The sequence below is a fragment of the Sus scrofa genome, chromosome 13 (assembly GCF_000003025.6).
Source record: "Sus scrofa isolate TJ Tabasco breed Duroc chromosome 13, Sscrofa11.1, whole genome shotgun sequence".
Classification (NCBI taxonomy): domain Eukaryota; kingdom Metazoa; phylum Chordata; class Mammalia; order Artiodactyla; family Suidae; genus Sus; species Sus scrofa.
The window spans coordinates 195083440-195104901 of record NC_010455.5 but is presented as its reverse complement, the minus strand read 5'-3'; the positions used below and the strand labels follow the sequence as shown (position 1 = coordinate 195104901).

The following is a 21462-nucleotide window of genomic DNA, read 5'->3' as shown; positions in this document are numbered from 1 at the left end:
AACATGTAGGTCTGATCATTTTCACTCCCCTTGGACGGGAGTTACCGGATGCGCATTGCAGAGCCGTCTTTGTGGTGTTACAGACCCCGAACTCTCTAGCAGCTCCATCACCAGCGCACATTCCGTTTCAGCTGGAGGCCTTTGCTGGGACATGCCTGCCGCGTGTTTTAACACCTCTGCGTGTTTGCTTCCATTGTTTCCCTGGAGGGTCTTTCTCCCTGTTCCCCCCCCCCCACGCCACCCCCCCGTCCTGCATGTTGGGACATCTTCCTCCCCTCTCCTCGTGGAACTCCTCCTTCTCTTGTCTGGATTCCTATAACTTTTTATTTTATTTTTTTGTCTTTTTAGGGCTGCACCCGCGGTATATGGAGGTTCCCAGGCTAGGGGTCAAATCGGAGCTGGAACCACCAGTCTACACCACAGCCAAAGCAGCGAGGGATCCGAGGTGCACCTGTGAGCTATGCCATAGCTCTCGGCAACACTGGATCCTTAACCCACTGAGCGAGGCCAGGGATTGAATCTGAGTCCTTATGGATACTAGTTGGGTTTGTTACTGCTGAGCCACCGTAGGAACTCCCCCTATAACTTTCTTACCAACTCGCTTATGGTGTGTCTGGGAACGTGATGGTCACTGCTACCTGGAAGGGATGGATGAGCCTGAAGGTCAGAGGACCTGGGTACTGCTGGATGTAGCAGTGCTGGTCCGCCATGTCTTTGGGTAGGTAGAAGAGGACGGCAGGTTAAAAACACAGAGGGGCATTTGGGAAAATGGGCAGGGCTCTAACATGAAGATGGAAGCCGAAGAGCAGCCAGACATTTCTCTGTCCGTCTCCTCCTGTTTATGGCTGTATTTCCTGTTGCCTGGAGCAACAGAGAAATTGTAGTGGTTATGGAAAACGTGGCAAGCTTTTTGCCAAGAGAGTGTGTGTGTGTGTGTGTGTGTGTGTGTGTGTGTGTGTGTGTGTGTTGGGGGGGAGCGGAATCTTGGATTTTGGACATTTTCATCCTGTATTTATTAAGGTTTCCAGATTTCACAAAGGCATAAACAAGGAAATAACTTCCGATTCCATATAGCTTTGCATATCAGGCTTTATTGCATTCTAGTGAGATTAGCCATGTATGGGAGAAAGGATTTTAGTTATTATTTATTTTTATTGAAGTAGAATTGGTCTATAATATTTTATGAGATACAGGGCTACAATATAGTGATTCACAATTTTTAAAGTTTGTACTCCATTTATAATTATTATAAAATATTGGCCACATTCTTCATGTTGTACAATCTATCCTGGTAGTTTTTTTTTTTTCTTTTTTTTGTCTTTCTTTTTAGGGCTGCACTTGCATCATATGGAAGTTCCCAGGCTAGGGGGCCTGATCAGAGCTGTAGCCTTCGGCCTACGCCACGGCCACAGCAACTCAGGATCCGAGCTGCATCTCCAACCTATACCACAACTCACGGAAATGCCAGATCCTTAGCCTACTGAGGGAGCCCAGGGATCGAACCCTCATGGACCCTTGGCAGGTTCGTTACCACTGAGCCACGATGGAAACTCCCCTGGTAGCCTTTTTAATATCCTAAGTTTGTACCTCTTAATCCCCTACTCCTCCATTCTCCCCACTCCCCTGTCCTCTCCCCATTGATAACTACAGGTTTGTTCTCTGCACCAGGATTTTCTTTATTAAAAAAATAAAATATGGAATTCCCGTCGTGGCACAGTGGGTAACGAATCTGACTAGGAACCATGAGGACGCGGGTTCGATCACGGGCCTTGCTCAGTGGGTTAAGGATCCGGCGTTGCTATGAGCTGTGGTGTAGGTCGCAGACAGAGCTCAGATCTGGCGTTGCTGTGGCCCTGGTGTAGGCCGGAGGCTATGGCTCTGATTAGACCCCAAGCCTGGGAACCTCCATATGCCACAGGTGCAGCCCTACAAAGACAAAAAGACCAAACAAACAAACAGACAAACAAAAACAAACATTTTCAACTCAAGAGAATCATAGACAAAAGTACAGAGCAGGAGTTCCCGTCATGGCTCAGTGGTTAACGAATTTGACTAGGAACCATGAGGTTGCGGGTTCGATCCCTGGCCTCGCTCAGTGGGTTAAGGATCCCGAGTTGCTGTGAGCTGTGGTGTAGTAGGTCACAGATGCAGATGCGGCTCGGATCCAGCATTTCTGTGGCTGTGGTGTAGGCCGGCAGCTACATCTCCGATTAGACCCCTAGCCTGGGAACGTCCATATGCCGTGGGAGTGGCCCTAGAAAAGGCAAAAAGACCAAAAAAAAAAAAAAAGAAGTACAGAGCAATCCAAGGACTTGGCCACCTCTGAGGATGACCATGATTATTGTCATTATGTTGTTCTTATTGCTATTATTCTTATATCTGGGTCATAAGATGAGCTAAGCTGGCAAGGTCAGTGGCCAGATCCTGCTGAGAAGTTTGGTTTTTCTCCTGGAATATAACCAAATGTTTTTCAGCAGTAGAGTGAAATAATATCAGATTTGTAATTCTGTTGGATATACACACACACAAACAGAGCTTTTTTTTTTTTTTTTTTTTGGCCGCACCAGCTGCATGTGGAACTTCCAGGGCCAGGGATTGAACCCACGCAGTAGCTGCAACCTGCAGCACAGCTGCATCAATACCAGATGCTTAACCCAATACAATACAGAGGAACTTTGAAACAGACTTTTTAAAAATAGAAAAAAAAGTTGTGGTTTTTTTTTTTTTTTTTTTTTGCTTTTTAGGGCTGCACTTGTGGCATATGGAAGTTCTCAGGCTAGGGGTCAAATCGGATCTGCAGCTGCCAGCCTAGATCACAGCCATAGCAACGCCGCATCCTCAGCCAACTGAACAAGGCCAAGGATCGAACTTGTGTCCTCATGGATGCTAGTTAGATTTGTTTCCACCGAGCCATGATGGGAACTCCAGAAAAAATGTTTTTATGAGATATTCAAAACTGAAGCTGAAAGTAAAGGCGGAAAAAAAACTAAAGAATCCAGAATCTAATTTTTACTCCTTGTAATATTTCTTAAAAGAATTAAAGGAGTTCCCATCGTGGCACAGCGGAAATGAATCCGACTAGGAACCAGGAGGTTGTGGGTTCGATCCCTGGCCTCACTTAGTGGGCTAAGGATCCGGTGTTGCTGTGAGCTGTGGTGTAGGTGGCAGATGTGGCTTGAATCTGATGTGGCTGTGGCTCTGGCGTAGGCCAGTGGCTGTAACTCCGATTGGACCCCTAGCTTGGGAACTTCCATATGCCAAGGGTGTGGCCCTAAAAAGAAAAAAAAAAAAAAAAAAGGAATTAAAAAATAGAAATTTTTTTTTTTGCTACACCTGTGGCTTGGAGAAATTCCTGGGGCCAGGGTTCGAACTTGTGCCACAGCAGTGATCCCAGCTTAACCTGAGGCACCACAAGAGAACTCCTAGACTTTTTTCCACAGCAGTTTAGGTTTACAGTAATTTTGAGCAGAAAGTGCAGAGATGGCCCACATACCCCCCTTGTGTCCACACGTGCGCACACTCCCCCTTCATCAGCATGCACAACCAGAGTGGTACATTTTTTATAATTCGTGAGCCTCTGCTGACCTATCATTATCATCTAAAGCCTGTAGTTTACAATAAGGCCTACTCCTGGTCTTGTATATTTTATGCATTTGGACAAATTGATAATGACATGTGCTTCCCATTATAATTATCATAGAAAAGCGTTTCACTGCCCTAAACATCCCCTGTGTTCCACCTAATTATCCTGCCTCCCTCCCCCAAGTTCCTGGCCCGTGATTCCTTTCCTGTCTCCATAGTTTTGCCTTTTCCTGGATGTCATACAGTTGCAACCGTATGTCGCCTTCTCAGATTGGCTTCTTGGGTTGGCCTTTTTTTACATCCTTTGGTTCCTCCATGTCTGTTCATGGCTTGATAGCTCACGTCTTTATAGAAGGAATAAGAGTCCCTCGTCTGGATGCATCACAGTTTACGTGCCTTCACCTACTGAAGGACCTCTTGGTGGCTTCTGAGGTTTGGCAGTTATGAATAAAGCTGCTGTTGGTGTCTGTGTGCAGGTGTTTGTGTGGATGGACGTTTGCAGCTCCTTTGTGTAAATGCCAAGGGGTGGGGTTACTGGATTGTGTAGTAAGAGTGAGTTTAGTGTTGTAAGGGACCAACAAAATGTTTCCCCAAGTGGCCGTCCCATTTTGCATTCCCTCTGGCAGTGAGTGAGCGTTCCCATTGCTCCACGTCCTCCCCAGCATTTGGTGGTGTCCGTGTTCAGATTTCGGCCGTTGGAATAGGTGTGTTGTGGAATTTCACTGTTGTTTTAGTTTGCATCGCTCCGATGAGATCTGATGTGGAGGGTCTCTTTATATGCTTGTTTACCTTTCTTGGGTGAGGTGTCTGTTGAGGTCCTGAGCCCATTTTTTAATGGGATCGTTTTTGTTTTTAATCCTTGAGTTTTTAAGAGTTCTTTTGAATTGAGTTTATTTTCATTTAGGGCTGCACCTGAGGCATATGGAAGTTCCTGGGCTAAGGGTCAAATCAGAGCTGCAGCTGCTGGCCTACACCACAGCCACAGCAATGCCAGATCTGAGCCACGTCTGTGACCACACCATGGCTCACGGCAACACTGGATCCTTAACCCACTGAGTGATGCCAGGGATCGAACCTGCATCCTCATGAATGCTAGTCGGATTCTTAACCCCCTGGGCCAAAATGGAAACTCCAAGAGTTCTTTGTATGTTTTAGATATCAGTTCCTTATCAGATGTCTTTTGTAAATACTTTCTTTCAACTTGTGACTTTTCTTCTCATTCTTTTATGATTGTCTTTTGCAGAGCAGTTCATAATTTTGATGAAGTTCAGATTATCAGTTATTTCTTTCTTGGATCGTGCTTCTCGGTGTTGTATCTACAAAGTCATTACCAGAGTTCTCTTGTGACACAGTGGGCTGAGGATCTAGCCTTGTCACTGCAGTGGCTTGGGTCACTGCTTCAGCATGGGTTCAATGCCTGGCCCGAGGAACTTTCACATGCCTCACGTGTGGCCCAAAAAATAAAAATAAAAAGCCACTGCCATACCCAAAGTCATCTAGGTTTTCTTCTGTGTTATCTTTTGTAGTTCGGATTTTTAGTTTCATCGTTTTACCTTTTACATTTAGGTTTTTGATCCCTTTTGAGTTAATTTTTATAAAAGCTATAAGGTCAGTGTCTAGAGTCTTCTTTTTATATGTGGATGTTCAATGGGTCCATCACCATTTGTTGAAAAGACTCTATTTTCTTTGTTGTTTTTCCTTTTCTCCCATGTCAAAGATCAGTTCACTTGTCTTCTGATCCATTTCTGGGCTCTCTGTTCCATTGGTCTATTTGTATATTCTTTTGCCAACACCACACGGTCATTTATTACCATGGCTCTGCAGAAAGTCTTAATGGTGGGTTACTGTCTGTTCTCCGACTTTGTTGTTCTGTTTTAGGATCACTTTGGCTCTTTTGGATCTTTTGCTCCTCCACAAAATCTTAAACAATTTTAACTCTTTTTTTTTTTTAAAGAAATTTTATTTTATTATTATTACTATTAGTCTTTTTGTCTTTTTAGGGTGGCACCTGCGGCATATGGAGGTTCCCAGGCTAGGGGTCTAATCAGAACTACAGCCTCTGGCCTACACCACAGCCACAGCAACCCCAGATCCGAGCTGGGTCTGCGACCTACACCACAGCTCAGGGCAATGCCGGATCCTTAACCCACCGAGTGAGGCCAGGGACTGAACCTGCAACCTCATGGTTCACAGTCGGATTCCTTTCCACGGCGCCACGATGGGAACTTCTTGTTTACCTTTTAGTTGTACTTTGTTATAATCTTTATTCTCTTTGTCTCATGTTTTGTTTATTATTTATACTGTGTATAATACATAAATTTAAATTCTAGCTTGACATCGCTCCTCATTTAAGGGGAAAAATGGTTGTGCTGCAGATTGCCTAAATACTTGGTAATCATCTGTTTTAACAAATGTTTAACCTTTCAGGAGCGTTGCACTCAGGTTTACTTAAATCTTATTTGCATGCACTGGTTATGCATCAGTTAGGGTTTAATGAGTGTTTGAGTTCTCCAGAGAAACGGAGCAAACCAATAGAATGGTCTTTCTTTCCTTCTTTCCTTTCCTCTTTCTTTCTTTCTTCCTTTCCTTCCTTCCTTCCTTCTTTCCTTCCTTCTTTCTTAGAGGGAGGAGGAGAGATGGAGAGACAGAAACTAAGAGAGAGAAATAGAAGGGAGAGACGTTGAGATTATAATAAATTGGTTCATGAAGTTAGGATTGCTGGGAAGTCCTGTGATCTGCCTGCTGTCTGCAGGTTGGAGAACCTGGAAAGCCAGCTGTGTGGTTCAGCCTGAACCTGAGACCTGGGCACCAGGTGTGCCAGTGTCCAAGGGCAGAAGAAGATAGACTTTCCACCCTTCTTCCACATTTTTGTTTTACTCAGGCCCTCAGGGAATTGGATGATGCCCACATGAGTGAGGGCAGTCATCTGTCACTCAGTCTACTGAGGCGAATGCTGATCTCGGGGAGCTCCTGTCGTGGCGCAGTGGTTAACGAATCCGACTAGGAACCATGAGGTTGCGGGTTCGATCTCTGGCCTTGCTCAATGAGTTAAGGATCCGGCATTGCCATGAGCTGTGGTGTAGGTTGCAGAATGTGGCTCAGATCCCACATTGCTGTGGCTCTGGCGTAGGCCGGTGGCTACAGCTCTGATTAGACCCCTAGCCTGGGAACCTCCATATGCCGCGGGAGCGGCCCTAGAAAAGGCAAAAAGGCAAAAAGGCAAAAAAAAAAAAAAAAAAAAATGCTTAGCTCATCCAGAAACACTCTCACAGACAAACCCTGATAGGTTTTACCAACTGTCTAGGTACCTCTTAGCTGGTAATATAGACACATACCATTAACTGCCATGGTGAGGGGTGTGGAAAAAGGGTTTCTCATGGGACCCAGACCCCATGGGAGCTGGAGGGAGTCTGTGGAAGGCTCCGTCCCTGCCTCTGGCTGGACAGGTCAGGAAGAATAGCCACAGGAGGAGCCAGGACACACCCTGCTCAGGTCTCTCTCCCTACCTCCCACCTTGGTGACTCGGGGTGACTTGCAGAAGATGCCCTGCCCCTGTGCTTGGAGCTGCTCATGTGCCTGGCCTAGGAGCTGGAGGGGCCCCACTGTGGTGCCAGGTGCAGCTCACCACCCTGACCCACCACACCTGTCAAATCCTGGGCAAACGCTCCTCATGGCTGGTCCTAAACCAGTACCGCCCAGGAGAGGGGATTCTGGGAAATGTAGTTCCTGCTTAGTGACCACAACAGGGTACAAAATCCCTAGTGCTTCTCTCTAATTCTTTCTTTTTATGGCCGCACATGGAAGTTCCCGGGTTAGGGGTTGAGTCTGAACTGTAGCTGAGGCCGCATCACAGCATCAGCAGATCTGAGCTGCATCTGTGACCTACATCACAGCTCACGGCAACTAAGGACCCTTAACCCACTGAGCGAGGCCAGGGATTGAACCCGAAACCTCATGGTTCCTGGTTGGATTCATTTCCGCTGCGCCACAAGGGGAACTCCAGCAATGCTAGATCTTTAACCCACTGAGCGAGGCCAGGGATCGACCTTGCATTCTCACAGACCTTATGTCAGGTTCTTAACCTGCTGAGCTACAGTGGGAACTCCTCTGATGCTTATTCTATTACAGTAAATGCTGCAGAGGATGTCTTTCTTTCCCTGCGGCACTTTTCCTCAATTTTGGATCATTTCTTTAGGATAGATCCTCAGAAGAGGAATTGTTGGGTCAGAGCGTCTAAGCATTGTAAAGAGTCTTTCCATGTTGCCAGTTTATACGAACGAGATTGTACCAGTATTGCCACTAAGGCAGAGTATGAAACGTCTTCTCTTACTTCACCGTGGGCAGTGCTGAGTGCTGTCTTCTTCCTCCTCTAACGTCTTGAGGTTTTCATTTGAATCGTTTATTCCTGTCCTTTAAGGTGACGTGGCTGTTGTTATTTTTTAATCAAATTGACTTGCTATCAAGAAAAGACAGGTGGAAGTTGTACACGTTGAACCTTGAGAGAATCTTTTTAATAGATCTTGTGAGTAATAGGTAAACGACCCTGTCCTATTTTGGGGACTTGCTGATTGTCATAGCAATAAAATGAGGGCGCTAATTAGTTGACATGGTATTAGCAACTGCAGGGAACGTTAGAAGCTCATTTGTTGCAGAGTTGCAGAGTTTCTCTGTAGCCACACCGCAGTTCCTATAGAGCATCTGGGGTAGTTTTTGATTGCAAGGAACCAATTATTTGCTTTCTCTTTTCAAAAAGTGTTTTGTTTTTTTTTTTCTCCTCTTGTAAGAATACTTTTAATTGGTGACCTCTAATCCTAAAAATGTAATGCCACTTTCATTTCTCTCAGTGCTATCTTTTCTTCTATGATATCTGTCCTGTTGATTGCAGGCTCTAGCCCTTACAAACCTCTCTTACTATGCAGGTGACTTTCCTTCCTTGTTAATTTCCACTAGAAACTGTCATGAAAACCAAGATTAAAAAAAAACATGTTGTCTATGACTCTTCATAGCATAGAACGTTTTGGCTCTCTTTCTGTTGTGGTTTTTGCCAGTGTGATTTACCAAGGGACTTGAACAAGTTTAAGAATCAGATATTAGACCAAATTCCACTGACTTCTGAGTTTTAAGTCATATTTATTTGTTTATTTTTGGCTGCCCCTCGTTACATGGCATTCCTGGGCCAGGGATCAGATCTGAGCTGCAGCTGTGGCAACACCAGATCCTTAACCCAAATGCCAGCACTCCAGAGATGCCACTGATCCTATTGCACCACAGTGGGAACTCCTTAAGTCATATTTAATATTCCCTTTAAAGAATGGAGTCCCCGTTGTGGCTCAGGGGTTAACGAACCTAACTCATATCCCTGGCCCTGCTCAGTGGGTTAAGGATCTGGCTTTGCTGTGAGCTGTGGTGTGGGTCGCAGACTTCGCTTAGATCCCATGTGGCTGTGGCTGTGGCTGTGGCGTAGGCCAGTGGCTGCAGCTCCTATTCAGCCCCTAGCTTGGGAACTTTCATATGTCACAGGTGTGGTTCTAAAAAAGCAAAAAAAACAAAACAAAACAAAAAAAAACGATGACAAGTGGCCCCTCCTTCCACCTACAATCAAGCAGTCAACCCACTGACCCAGAGTTCCCGTCGTGGCACAGTGGTTAACGAATCCGAGTAGGAACCATGAGGTTGTGGGTTCGTTACCTGGCCTCGCTCAGTGGCTTAAGGATCCGGTTTTGCCGTGAGCTGTGGTGTAGGTTGCAGACATGACTTGGATCTGGCATTGCTATGGCTGTGGCGTAGGCCAGCAGCTATAGCTCCCATTAGACCCCTAGCCTGGGAACCTCCATATGCCGCGGGAGTGGCCCAAGAAATGTCAGAAAGACAAAAAAGAAAAAAAAACCCCACTCACCCAGTTTTAATATAAATCAACCTTAACAATTCCATAAACACAAACCACAAAATTTGAATATGTATGTTTTCTAACTCAAGCTAAAACGAGCTGAAATGTATTGGCTGGTGATAGTGGGCTTATTAATTCCACTGAAAATGGGATGATTCTGGGGAGCTTCCAGCCCACAAAGAGAGCTTCCATTTGGGGACCGGGACATGGCTGAAGTTTCATCTCCACCCTGGCTGCTCAAAGTGGCAAAGAGTGGTCCCTGGGATCAGCATTGCACCTGCATGTTTGGGAGCTTGTTAGGATGCAGAATGTCAGGCCTCACTCAGGTGAACCAGAATCTGCATTTTCGCAAGATCCCTGGTTGAGTCTATGCTCTGTTTGGTCCGAGAAGCCCTGTGCTGGAGAATGTTGTCTGACCTGCTCTGCCCCCTTCGAGAGCTACCTTTTGCACCCACCCACTTACCTTCTGGCGGGGCTCTGTTCTGGGGACACTCACATCTATGGAGTAGCTGCTACTTTGTTGATCTGTGTACTGATTAGTGGTCCTGCGATTTGTTAAAATTCTTGAAATTCCTCGGAAATTCCAAGGGACTAATTTCTCCATTTCTCCATCAGTGGAGTCTGAATCTGTTTCCTTCCTTCCTTTATTTATTTACATACTTATTTATTTTATCTATTTCTGGGGCTGAGCACCCACGGCATGGGGGAGCTCCTCGGCCAAGGATCAAACCCTGCTACAGCAGCAAACTGAGCCACTGCAGTGACAGCAAGGGATCCTTAACCCACTGAGCCACACAGGAACTCCTCTGCTCCTTTTTGTCTTGGCATTTCGCTGAGTTTGGGAGAGCCCACAGGGAGAATGTGGCTGGGATAAGAGTTAGGAGACTTGAGGTTGGATCTTTAAAAAAAAAAAAAAAATTTACTTTTGGAGTTCCCTGGTGGCACAGGGGTTAAGGTTCTGTGTTCTCATTGTGGCAGCTTGGGTCACTGCTGTGCTGTGAGTTCAGTCCCTGGCGTGGGAACTTCCACATGCTGTGGGCATGGTCAAAAAAAATTTAAATTAAAAACATTAAAACATTTTTATTTTTAATTGTGATAAAATGCACGTATCACGAAATCCATCATTTTAACCATTTCTAAGTATACAGTTCAGTAGTGAGTACATTCATATTATGTAATCAATTTGCAGGAACTGTTTCTATCTTGCAAAGTTAAAACTATACCCATTAAACAACCATTCCCCATTCTTCGCTCCCACAGCCCCTGGTGACCGTCATTTGACTTTCTATGTCTAAGGATTTGACTATCCTAGGTCCCTCATAGAAGTGGAGTCATACAGCGTTTGTCCTTTTGTGTCTGGCTTCTTTCACTTAGCATGCCTCAAAGTCGAAGCCAGTGGCAGAGATTCCTTCCTTTTTCAGGCTGAACTATATTCCCTTGTGTGTGTATGTGTGTTTTGTTTAATCAGTCACCTGTCCGTGGACACATGGGTTGTATCCATCTTTTGACCATTGTAAACGCTGCTGCTGTTATTGAGTTTGGACTTTAAGCTACTGCAAACTGGATGGGAGACCTGAGACAAATCACTGAACTTCTGCATCTCGGTTCCCAGTACTTTAAAAATAAGAAATGCAGATGCTTTCAAGCAGTTTAAAGTTCCAATTACAGGTTACTAAATAAAAGAAAATCTACTGCTATTAAAAGAAACATGTCTTCTAAAGATTTCATGGTTTCTCTTGATGATACCTGAGTATCCTTCTTGAGCTGTCTTAATCTTTGAATGACCTTAATAGCGTAGCTGCTACAACTTACTTTTGAACAGCTTTATTGAGACATAATTCAGGTACCACATGGTTCACCATTTAAAGTGTACAAGCCAGTGGTTTTTTTCTTTGATGGGCCAAGAAGTTCCCATTGAACCCATGCCACAACAGTGACCTGGGACACTGCAGTTACAAGGCTGGATCCTTAACCCACTGCACCCACAATACAAGCCAGATATATATATATATATATATATATACATTTTTTGTCTTTTTGCCTTTTCTAGGGCCGTTCCCGCAGCATATGGAGGTTTCTAATGAGAGCTGTAGCCATCAGCCTACACCAGCGCCACAGCAATGCGGGATCCGAGTTGCATCTGCAACCTACACCATAGCTCACGGCAGTGCGGGATCCCTAACCCACTGAGCAAGGCCAGGGATTGAACCCGCAATCTCATGGTTCCTAGTCGGATTCGTTAACCACTGAGCCACGACAGGAACTCCTACAAGCCAGTAATTTTTAGTGTATTCTCAGCATTGTTCAGTGATCCCCACCATCAGTTGCAGAATATTTTTATCACCCACAGAAGAAACTCTGTGCCCACCAGCATCAGTACCCTTTTCCCTCCAGGCCTCCCCCTCACTCCGCCCTAGACACTAATCTACTTTCTGTCTCTATGGATTTGCCTATTCTGGATATTTCATATAAGTGTGATCATGTCCCACATTTTTGGTCTTTTGTAACTTGCTTCTATCACTCGCAAAATGTTTGCAAGGGGAGTTCCTGCTGTGGCGCAGTGGGTTGAGAATCTGACTGCAGTGGCTCAGGTTGCTGTGAAGCTGCGGGTTCCATCCCCAGCCTGGCACAGTGGGTTAAAGGATCTGGCATTGATCTAGCTACAGTGTGGGTCACAGCTGTGGCTGGGATTCAATCCCTGGCCCGGGGAACTACCATATACCATAGGGTGGCAAAAAAAAGTTACCAAAAAAAAAAAGTTTGCAAGGCTCATGTATGACTTGGGTGGGGGGGGCTTTTTTTTGGGCCGCACTTGTGGCATATGGAGGTTCCCAGGCTAGGGGTCGAAGTGGAGCTGTAGCCACTGGCCTACACCACAGCCACAGCAACGTGGGATCCGAGTTGCATCAGCCACCACAGCTGACAGCAATGCCAGATCCTTAACCCACTGAGCGAGCCGGGGATCGAATCTGCATCCTCATGGGTACTAGTCAGATTCATTTTCACTGAGCCACCACGGGAACTCCAATATAATTTTTTTTTGGTCTTTTTTTGCCTTTTCTTGGGGCCGCTCCTGCGGCATATCGAGGTTCGCAGGCTAGGGGGTCTCATCACAGCTGTTGTTTCCGGCCTACGCCAGAGCCGCAGCAGCTCGGGATCCGAGCCGCGTCTGCAACCTACGCCACAACTCATGGCCACGCCAGATCCTTAATCCACGGAGCAAGGCCAGGGATCGAACCCACAACCTCAAGGTTCCTAGTCAGATTTGTTAACCCCTGCGCCACAATGGGAACTCCAATATAACTTTTTAAGGCGTCAGCTGATCCCATGTGAGAGGTGTTATCACAATCTGATTGCTCCTAATGTCAAAAGCCGGCTGTGAGGCTGGGGCTGAGTGGTAATAGCAGTAAATGTTAGGTATATAACCCCTGGCTCTGAAGAGCTGTCTGTCTTCTGGGGAAGATGGACTTTAAGTGCATTTCTACATAGATATTAAGTGCTAATTTCTGCAGTGGAGAAACTTGAAGTAGTTTGAAAGCGTATACTGGGCAGAGGGTGAGTGGAGGCTGCTCTCCCTTAATGCCACGTCTTCTGGGTGGTCGCCACCCACAGGTCTCACACTGGGACCTCCCTCCAGTATCTATGAAATGACTCTCTGGGCAACGATGACGTGGTGCAAAGGGAGACTGCGTTTGTGTCCTTGAGGAGCTGACTCTGTCCCAGGGCAGACAGCTGTCCTTGCTGAGGGATGGTCCAGAGTCTGGACCCTGGGTGCTGGAGCCTGGGTGGATCTCGTAGAAGGATTCAAAGGCATTTTGAGTTCCCGTTGTGATGCAGCAGAAACGAATCCGACTAGGATCCATGACGACTCTGGTTCGATCCTTGGCCTCGCTTAGTGGGTTAAGGATCTGGCATTGCCGTGAGCTATGGTGTAGGTTGCAGTCGTGGCTTGGATCCCAAGTTGCTGTGGCTGTGGTACAGGCTGGCAGCTACAGCTCCAATTTGACCCCTAGCCTGGAAACTTCCATATGCCGTGGGTATGGCCCTGAAAAGACAAAAAGGAAAAAAAAAAAAAGAGGCATTTTGAGCAAGCACTGATGATGCTGGATTGAGATTTTGACAGATGAGTAAAATATCTTAGGAAGCCACCATGCACCTGGCAGGACTGAGCAGAGGTCACGGGGAAAAGTGTAAAGATATTTAGAGTGTTCATTGGGGGTCGGGGCATCAAGGAGTCTGTTGTGGCCACGATCTGGGGACCAGCTACAGGCAAGGAAGGTTGCTTCTAGGTTGTGAAGTATCCTAAAGCAAAGGTTAGAAGCTTTACTCTACATGCCTCAGGTTTTCAGCCTCTAATTCCGAGGACCCTCACCTGCATTTGGGGCAGTCACTGCTTTCCTGTCCTATGACTCACCATGAGTGGGCGTGCAGGTGGTATGTGGCCTCGAGGCTTTTCTAGAGGGCACCAGAATCATTTGGAGGGAGCTGTCTCCTTTAAGTGTCAGTGCTGAAGGCATCAGAACTTTTAAAAGCATGAAATGAGGAGGCTGTTCTTTCAGAGTCCCTGGGCCGTAGAAACTTAAGAAGTTGGCAGACAGCCAGGAAGGAGCTGAATACTGCCAGCACCTTCAGGGTATGAAGTTTGTCTGGACCCAAACTAATTATTTTTTTTTTTTTTTGGGTCCTTTTTAGGGCTGTACCTGAGGCATATGGAAGTTCTCAGGCTAGGGGTTGAATCAGAGCCGCAGACTCCAGCCTACACCACAGTCACAGCAACTCGGGATCTGAATTGTATCTGCAACCTACACCATAGCTCGTGGCAATGCTGGATCCTGAACCCACTTTGCAAGTACTGATGAGGTTTATCTGTTCACAAAGGGTCAAGAGATAGGGCAAGGTAGCATTTAGGTCGAGGTGCGTGTTTTCTTTGAATACATGTTTAAAGTGGCCCATCAATATACAAGATATGTCGGGAGTTCCCTTCGTGGCTCAGGGGTTAAGGAACCCGGCTAGGATCCATGAGCTTGCGGGTTTGATCCCTGGCCTTGAGCAGTGGGTTAAGGATCTGGTGTTGCCGTGAGCTGTGGTGTAGGTCACAGACATGGCTCGAGTCCCGTGTTGCTGTGGCTGTGGCGTAGGCCGGCAGCAACAGCTCCGAGTAGACCCCCTAGCCTGGGAACTTCCATATGCTTCAGGTGTGGCCCCAAAAAGCAAAAAACAAAACAAAGCAAAAAACCCAAAAAAGTGTATATATATATAGATACACACACACAAGATATGTCACCACCTGGTTTTTATCATTCTGTTATTTAATGATGATGCATCGCTTGCTTATTGGTACCAGTGAGTCTTTTCACGGTTTTGCATTGCTTCCAACCAGTCAATTTCTCAGAGTTCCCTTGTGACCTAGTGGTTAAGGATCTGACATTGTCCCTGGAAGGCTTGGGTGGGTGTGGGTTTGATTCCTGGCTGGGGATCTTTCACATGCCATGGGCATGGCCAAAAAAATTCTCATGCATTTATGGACTGGTTAAGAGCATGAACAGTCATGACCCTGAGACTAATTCCCCATTATCGAGGGCCATCCAGGTAGGGGATGCATTCATGAGTGATCTCACTTAATCCTCATTGTCTAGAAGGAGGACGGAGGAGGCTAGAGGCGTGCAGTGACTTGCTTGAGGCCTCAGATGTGGTCAGGGCTGAGCTGGTTCCAGGGCAGGAGCTCCTGGCTGGATCTGCTGTGCTGAGCTATGTCTGGGGGTGACTTGGGGCGGGGGCAGAGCGCAGTTTGTTTGCACCTTCTGCAGTGACTCCGTGGAGGGGCCGCAAGGCCTGGGACATGGCTGGGCTTCAAAGCCACCAGAGTGTGTAACCTTGGCTTCCCTTTCTTTTGTTCCACTGCAGGCAAAGAAGGGCCTGTTTTAAGAGGCCTCACCAAACAGCTGGCTGCAAAGGGCTGCTCTTTGAGACCAGGTTGTCTGCAGAGTCCCGAGCTGTCGGGGTTGGCCGGCTGCCTTTCTTCTCTGGCGGTGTGTGTGTGTTCTCCATGTTTCCAGGGTGAAGCGCCCACGAGCAGGTCAGTGTCGGTTTTCTTTTCATTTGGGTGACCTCTCTAAGTCCCCGTGTTTAAAGCTGGACTGAGTTCATTGCTTTCCTTGCTGTGAAGAGCTGCCATGGAGATGCCCCGAAGGGCTGCAGGCCTCACCTTTCATCCACACGCCCTCCCGCACCAGGGCTGCTGCTGGGCTCCTGCCTGGAGCTGCTGGGGTCAGTGGGTGGGACACCCCTGGGTGTTCTTAAATCCACTGGTAGCTGGTGCCTAAACTCCAACTCAGGATGGCGGCTGTGTGGTCCATGTCTGGATGCTGCAGAGCCTTTTCCAGAATGAGCCGCCCCTGCTCTTGTCTTGACCTCCCCACCATCTGTCTTCAAATAGTAGCCCGAGGGCACCTTTTAGGTCAGACAGTGTTGCTGTGCTCAAAACCTTCCTGTGCTTTTTTTTCCTAGGTGTTTGGTGAAAAATATTTCTTTCTTTCTTTCTTTTTTCCTAGCTAACAACATAGCTGTTTTTTTTTTTTTATCTTACTTTATTTTAATTTTTTTAAATTACTCAATGAATTTATTACATTTATAGTTGTACAATGATCAACACAATCCAATTTTATAGGATTTCCATCCCACAACCCTAGCACATCCCCCCACCCCCCGAACTGTCTCCTTTGGAAACCATACGTTTTTCAAAGTCTGTGAGTCAGTATCTGTTCTGCAAAGAAGTTCATTCTGTCCTTTTTCCAGATTCCACATGTCAGTGAGAGCATTTGATGTTGGTGTCTCACCGTTTGGCTGACTTCACTTAGCATGATAATTTCTAGGTCCATCCATGCTGCTGCAAATGCTGTTATTTTGTTCCTTTTAATGGCTGAGTAATATTCCATTGTGTATATGTACCACATCTTCTTGATCCACTCCTCTGCCGATGGGCATTTAGGTTGTTTCCATGTCTTGGCTATTGCATAGAGTGCTGCAATGAACATCGGAGTACGTGTGTCTTTGCGAGTCGTGGTTTTCTCTGGGTAGATGCCCAGGAGTGGGATTGCTGGATCAAATGGTAGTTCTATTTTCAGTTTTCTGAGGCATCTCCATACTGTTTTCCCCAGTGGTTGCCCCAATTTACATTCCCACCAACAGTGTAATAGGGTTCCCTTTTCTCCACATCCTCTCCAGCATTTATTGTTTGTAGACATTTAGATGATGGCCATTCGGGCTGGTGTAAGGTGGTACCTCATCGTGGTTTTGATTTGCATCTCTCTAATAATGAGTGATGTTGAACATCTTTTCATGTGTTTTTTGGCCACCTGTATATCTTCTTTGGAGAATTGTCTGTTTAGATCTTCTGCCCATTTTTTGATGGGGAACAATATTTCTTTAATGGAGTTATGGTTCAGAAATTTCCGCGTGATTAATATCACATTTAAATGTAACTATAAGTAGCTTGATGAAATGATGTATAGCATGAAGAGGCGAAGACTTATATTCTAAAGGTTTGAATCCCTCGATTTGAGGTCTAGAGCTGCCGTTTAGAAGGAGAGCTTGTGAATTTAAAGATGTCATTTGGCATCTCGGAGTTTTCTTATCTGTTAAAATTGGCAGATGTGATATAATTCTGATTTCTTCAAAACAGTGTTGGTATAAGGATCAAATGAACTGATAGGTTTTTTTTTTTTTTTTCATTCTCTTCATCGTATTATCTTCCATCAAAAAGTTTTATAGGTGGCTCAGCATTAACAAGCCCAACTAGGATCCATGAGGACGTGGGTTTGATTCCTGGCCTCACTCAGCGGGTTAAGGATCCCGCATTGCTGTGAGCTATGATGTAGGTTGCAGATGCAGCTCGGATCCTGTGTTGCTGTGGCGGTGGTGTAGGCTGACAGCTGTAGCTCCGATCCAACCCCTAGCCTGGGAACCTCCGTATGCCTCAAGTGCGGCCCTAAAAAAAGAAAAAAGAAAAAACAAACAAAAGTTTTATGAATTGTAAAGTGCTATACAAAATCAGAAATATAGTAAAGAAATATTTATTGAAAAATTAAAGAAAAACAAAACCCAAACCTTCCTGTGCTTTTCAGCACCCCTAGCATCAAAAGCAAAGGGTTCACAGTAGTTTTGGGGTCCATCAGGAGCCACCTATCCCCTCTTCTGCTCTCCCCTTATTCCACGACAGCTATGGCTCAGACGTGCCAGGCGAGTTCCTGCCTCAAAGCCCTCGTCCTGGACATCCTCTATGCCTGGAACCTCTTCCCCTGATGACCACGGGGGTGCCCTCCACCCCTTCAGGGGTGGGTTCTGTCTTTTTCAGCAAGACTGTCATCCCAGGTCAGCCTGTTGAAAACCACCGTGGATGTGCCCTCCGCATCCTTGCCTCTGTAGGTAGAACGTGGCTGAGACCCCCTGCAGCACCCGAGGGACTGTGGCTATGACCAATCCGAGGAGGTTCTGGAATGGATGTCCCTGTTCTCTGCCTCCTTGGTGGCAGGAGGACACCTTGCATATTACCGCAGAATCCCAATTAGAGACCCTGAGTTTCGTTCCCATGACTTGTGGCAACTCAGCTCCAGATCAGGGGCTTTGCTGGGGTCATTTTAAGTGTTAATTTGATTCACTTCCCAGGCCACTACCAGCTGTCCCCAAATAGCTCTCCAAGATCCAGTAGCGTCAGAAGATCCCTGAAGTTCCAGCCCGGAGACCGTCTCCGGCTATCAAGTCAGCTTGTAGAATTTAACTAATTAGTGATGGATGGTGATGAGACGTGGACCACATAAGTCACTAAGTTTAGCCTCACTTTATGGGAAATATCTGTTCTTTCCAAACTAACAGAGGGTTAGTTCTCCTTGGTTCAGGAAGCCAGGTTTCCGATAGAATGAGAACATCTCCTTATGGATCCCGGGGGCAGGCTGCTAGCCACGAATGTCCTTCCTGTGCTCCACGCAGCTCTTTGCAGCGGGTCTGATCACGTTCAAGGTGGAGCCGAGGGTGCGTGTAGACGCCCTATGCTTCCCCAGTGTTTGAAGTGCATTCCCTCGTTTCCGACTTTAGTCTTTGTCCATTGATTGCTGACTGTGTAGGAAGCGTTGGTGCCGGGGTCCCTGGGAATGGCAAGGAGTTTGGAATTCTCTGGAGAAGATAAACACGATGACCCGTCCTTCTAACACAAGCCTTGGTCTGTGGCAGAGTGTGAGCAAAGCGGGGCAGAAGCCCTGAGCAGGGCACCCGTTTTGTCCAGGGACTGAAGATCCTTTGTGGGGATGCACAGCCCTTGAGGCGGATGCTGCAGGGTGAGGAGAAGATGAGCAAGCATGGCAGGGAATCGGGAGGGGAAGGTGGGCAGGGCTAGGGGAGCAGCACCAGGGCCGAGGTGCAGTGTGAAGCTGCGGGGCCTGATGGAAGGGCAGGACTTGTCCTTGGGTTGGGGGGTAGGGTGTGTGAGGGATTATGCAGAAGGGAAAAGGGAAGTTTTGGGGGGGGGTTGTCATGTTGCAGAGGCCTTTTTTAAAGGCAGTGCTTAGGAGGGTGAATTGTACTAGCAGGAAATAAAAAAACCCACAGAGAGTCTTTTAGGAAGGGAGGGTGACACCTGCCATCTGTCTTTTCGAGAAATCCCTTAGGGGGCGTCAGGAGGGCTGATGGAAATCTTGATGGCATGGAGGCCTGTTGGGAGCCAGGTGACCTGGGTGGTGGCTGAGAGCCAGATGCAGAAGAGATGGGTGAAAGAGACAATGTGAAGAGAGCATCCTGTGCGATCACTAAGGCCAGTGTTCTCTCCAAATCAGTCAAGACCAAATTCCCTTCCCTAGTGAGTAGAATGCAGTCCTTGCAAGGGACGCAATGTGACAGAAAGGGAGAAGACGCTGACAAGGTTACATCCAGAAGAGGCAATGGCGATCCCACCTTCATGTGATGGAGAAGAGGAAAGTCTTGATTCCCAGAAAACCCACCTGGAAGCAGGCAAAGTGGTGCGTTTTAGCTGAGTTGGTTTCCAGCATCGGTAATGGATCAATCACCTGCGTCCCTGATTCCTGGATTAGAAACAGGAGGGAGAGAAGGGGCACGCACCTCTAGTTTTTACACTTGGGTGTGTGGACTCTGAGAATCTCTCCAATGGCTGTGATGGAAGAAAGCTATTTGTTAAAGAACTCAACAACTTGCTTAATAGTGACTTAGTGTTTTTTTTTTTTTTTTTTTTTTTTTTTTTTTTTTTTTTTTTAATGGCCACACCTGCAGCATATGGGAGTTCCCGGGCCAGGGCTGGAATTGGAGCTGCAGCTGCAACCTGCGCCATGGCTTATGGCAATGCTGGCTCCTCCACCCTCTAAGTGAGGACAGGGCTCGAACCTGCAACCTCATAGAGACAACCTCGCGTCCTTAACCCGCTGAGCCACAGCGGGAACTCCTGGTGACTTAGTTTTCATCACTGGGAGGAACGCATGCTTCAGTGAGAGCCATGAATGTTTTTACTGATGTCGTTCATAAAATAATCAGTACTGTACTATTACTATTAATTCTAGTTCACTTGCTCAAAACTCCCAGCCTTGTGTTAAGCCCATGATGAAAGTGTCTTAGATGGAATGGGATTCTCTCTTCGATGGAATGGGGGTCTTCCTTTAAAACACCCTCTAAAACTGAGGTTCTCCAATGTGTGTCGTGGCAATTTCCCGGGAGTTTTAGTTTTTCAGGTGGAAGAGGTCGCTCATTTTTGTAAGAGTCACAGAGAACATGCTGTGTTCCTTTTTCATATGTGTACCTTTTCTCGTGGCTTCCTGCCTTCCCGGACCCATCTGACCAGCTCTCCCTGTAGGGCTTTCTCGGGGCCCCTTGCCAGAAGGTTCCTTGGAGAAGTTGGCTCTTTCAAGTCTGGGTGAGCTTTCCCCTCCTCTTGTGTGTGTGGGGGAGTGTGTGGCCGCCTGCGCGTTCCGGGACTCTGTTAGCTTGGGTTGATAGATGGGTTTGGACGTGACCTTTCCCAGTTCCTCTTCCCTGGATTTTTGCCTGCTGAGGAAGTGATCTTCAGATCCCATCCATCTGCACCGGTGGCAACAGAAGAGAGAATTTCTCGTTTCTGTGGTCCAGGTCCAACTGCGCAGACACCTGTCTTTCAGAGGCTCCCATTGTTCTGGTTGGTATCCCTTCCTGCTGCGGAGACTTTTTATATCCTAGTTCTGGAAGTCATCAAGTTGGACGTGAGACAGGGAGGAGGCGGTGGAGGGGCCTCAGCTGACCTGGGAGGCTTTTATTGATTGCGCTCTGGACACATCCGAAGAGCTGTCTTCCCCCCCGAACGCCTCCATCTCTCCCTAATTGGTCCTGTTAGGAAGCGTTTCCCGTTTGTAGCTGATTCATTCTGAGAGCTTTTCATGTCCTGTGGGAGGCGTCCCTGTGAGACTGGAGAAGAAAAAGGGCAGCTCCTCTTTCAAGTCTGATGAAAACCATCTGAGCCCAACATGGGTCCATATGGGGCAGATTTATGCTTTGCTTATGGACACCCAACTGCTCCCCTGGCCGTTAAGGAAATCCATATGAGGGAAGCCGCCCGTGCGTTGGGATTCTTGAATCGTGTGTCCTGATCTGACAAAGCAAATGAATCCTGACCCTTTTCGAGCCCTGTCGAAATTTTTCTCCTCTGCCGTTCTGGAATTTTCTCTCTTATGTGTTCCGAGGGGCCAGCTCCCTGGGCTCCTGGGAGCTTTGCTCTGGAGAGGTGGCTGATGGGGGATGAAGTGCAGAGGTGAGGAGCCAAATCGTTACTCTTCTTTGAGGCCCCTGCCTTCTGCGCAGTGTCCTGTTTGCAGTCGCCTTGAACTTGGAGGAACGCTCCCTGAGCACCGCTCCCATCCATCTACCAGGGTCGCTCTGCAGAGTTCCAGATGTTGACCTGGGGGCAGGTGACGTAACCCCAGCTGGTGTTGCTGGGGGGCCGGTCCAGTCACGCTCATGACTTTGGG

At 47.1% G+C, this 21462-nt stretch overlaps 1 protein-coding gene across 3 annotated transcripts in view; it reads left to right on the top strand.

Annotated features, from left to right (window-relative positions):
- Window positions 1-21462, top strand: part of TIAM1 (T-cell lymphoma invasion and metastasis 1) — a 461256-nt gene that overhangs the window by 130849 nt on the left and 308945 nt on the right. For all 3 annotated transcript variants that reach the window (XM_021070904.1, XM_021070903.1, XM_021070906.1), the window contains exon 3: window positions 15374-15545. The gene's annotated coding sequence lies outside the window, so the exon portion shown is untranslated. The remainder of the gene's footprint in view (window positions 1-15373; window positions 15546-21462) is intronic.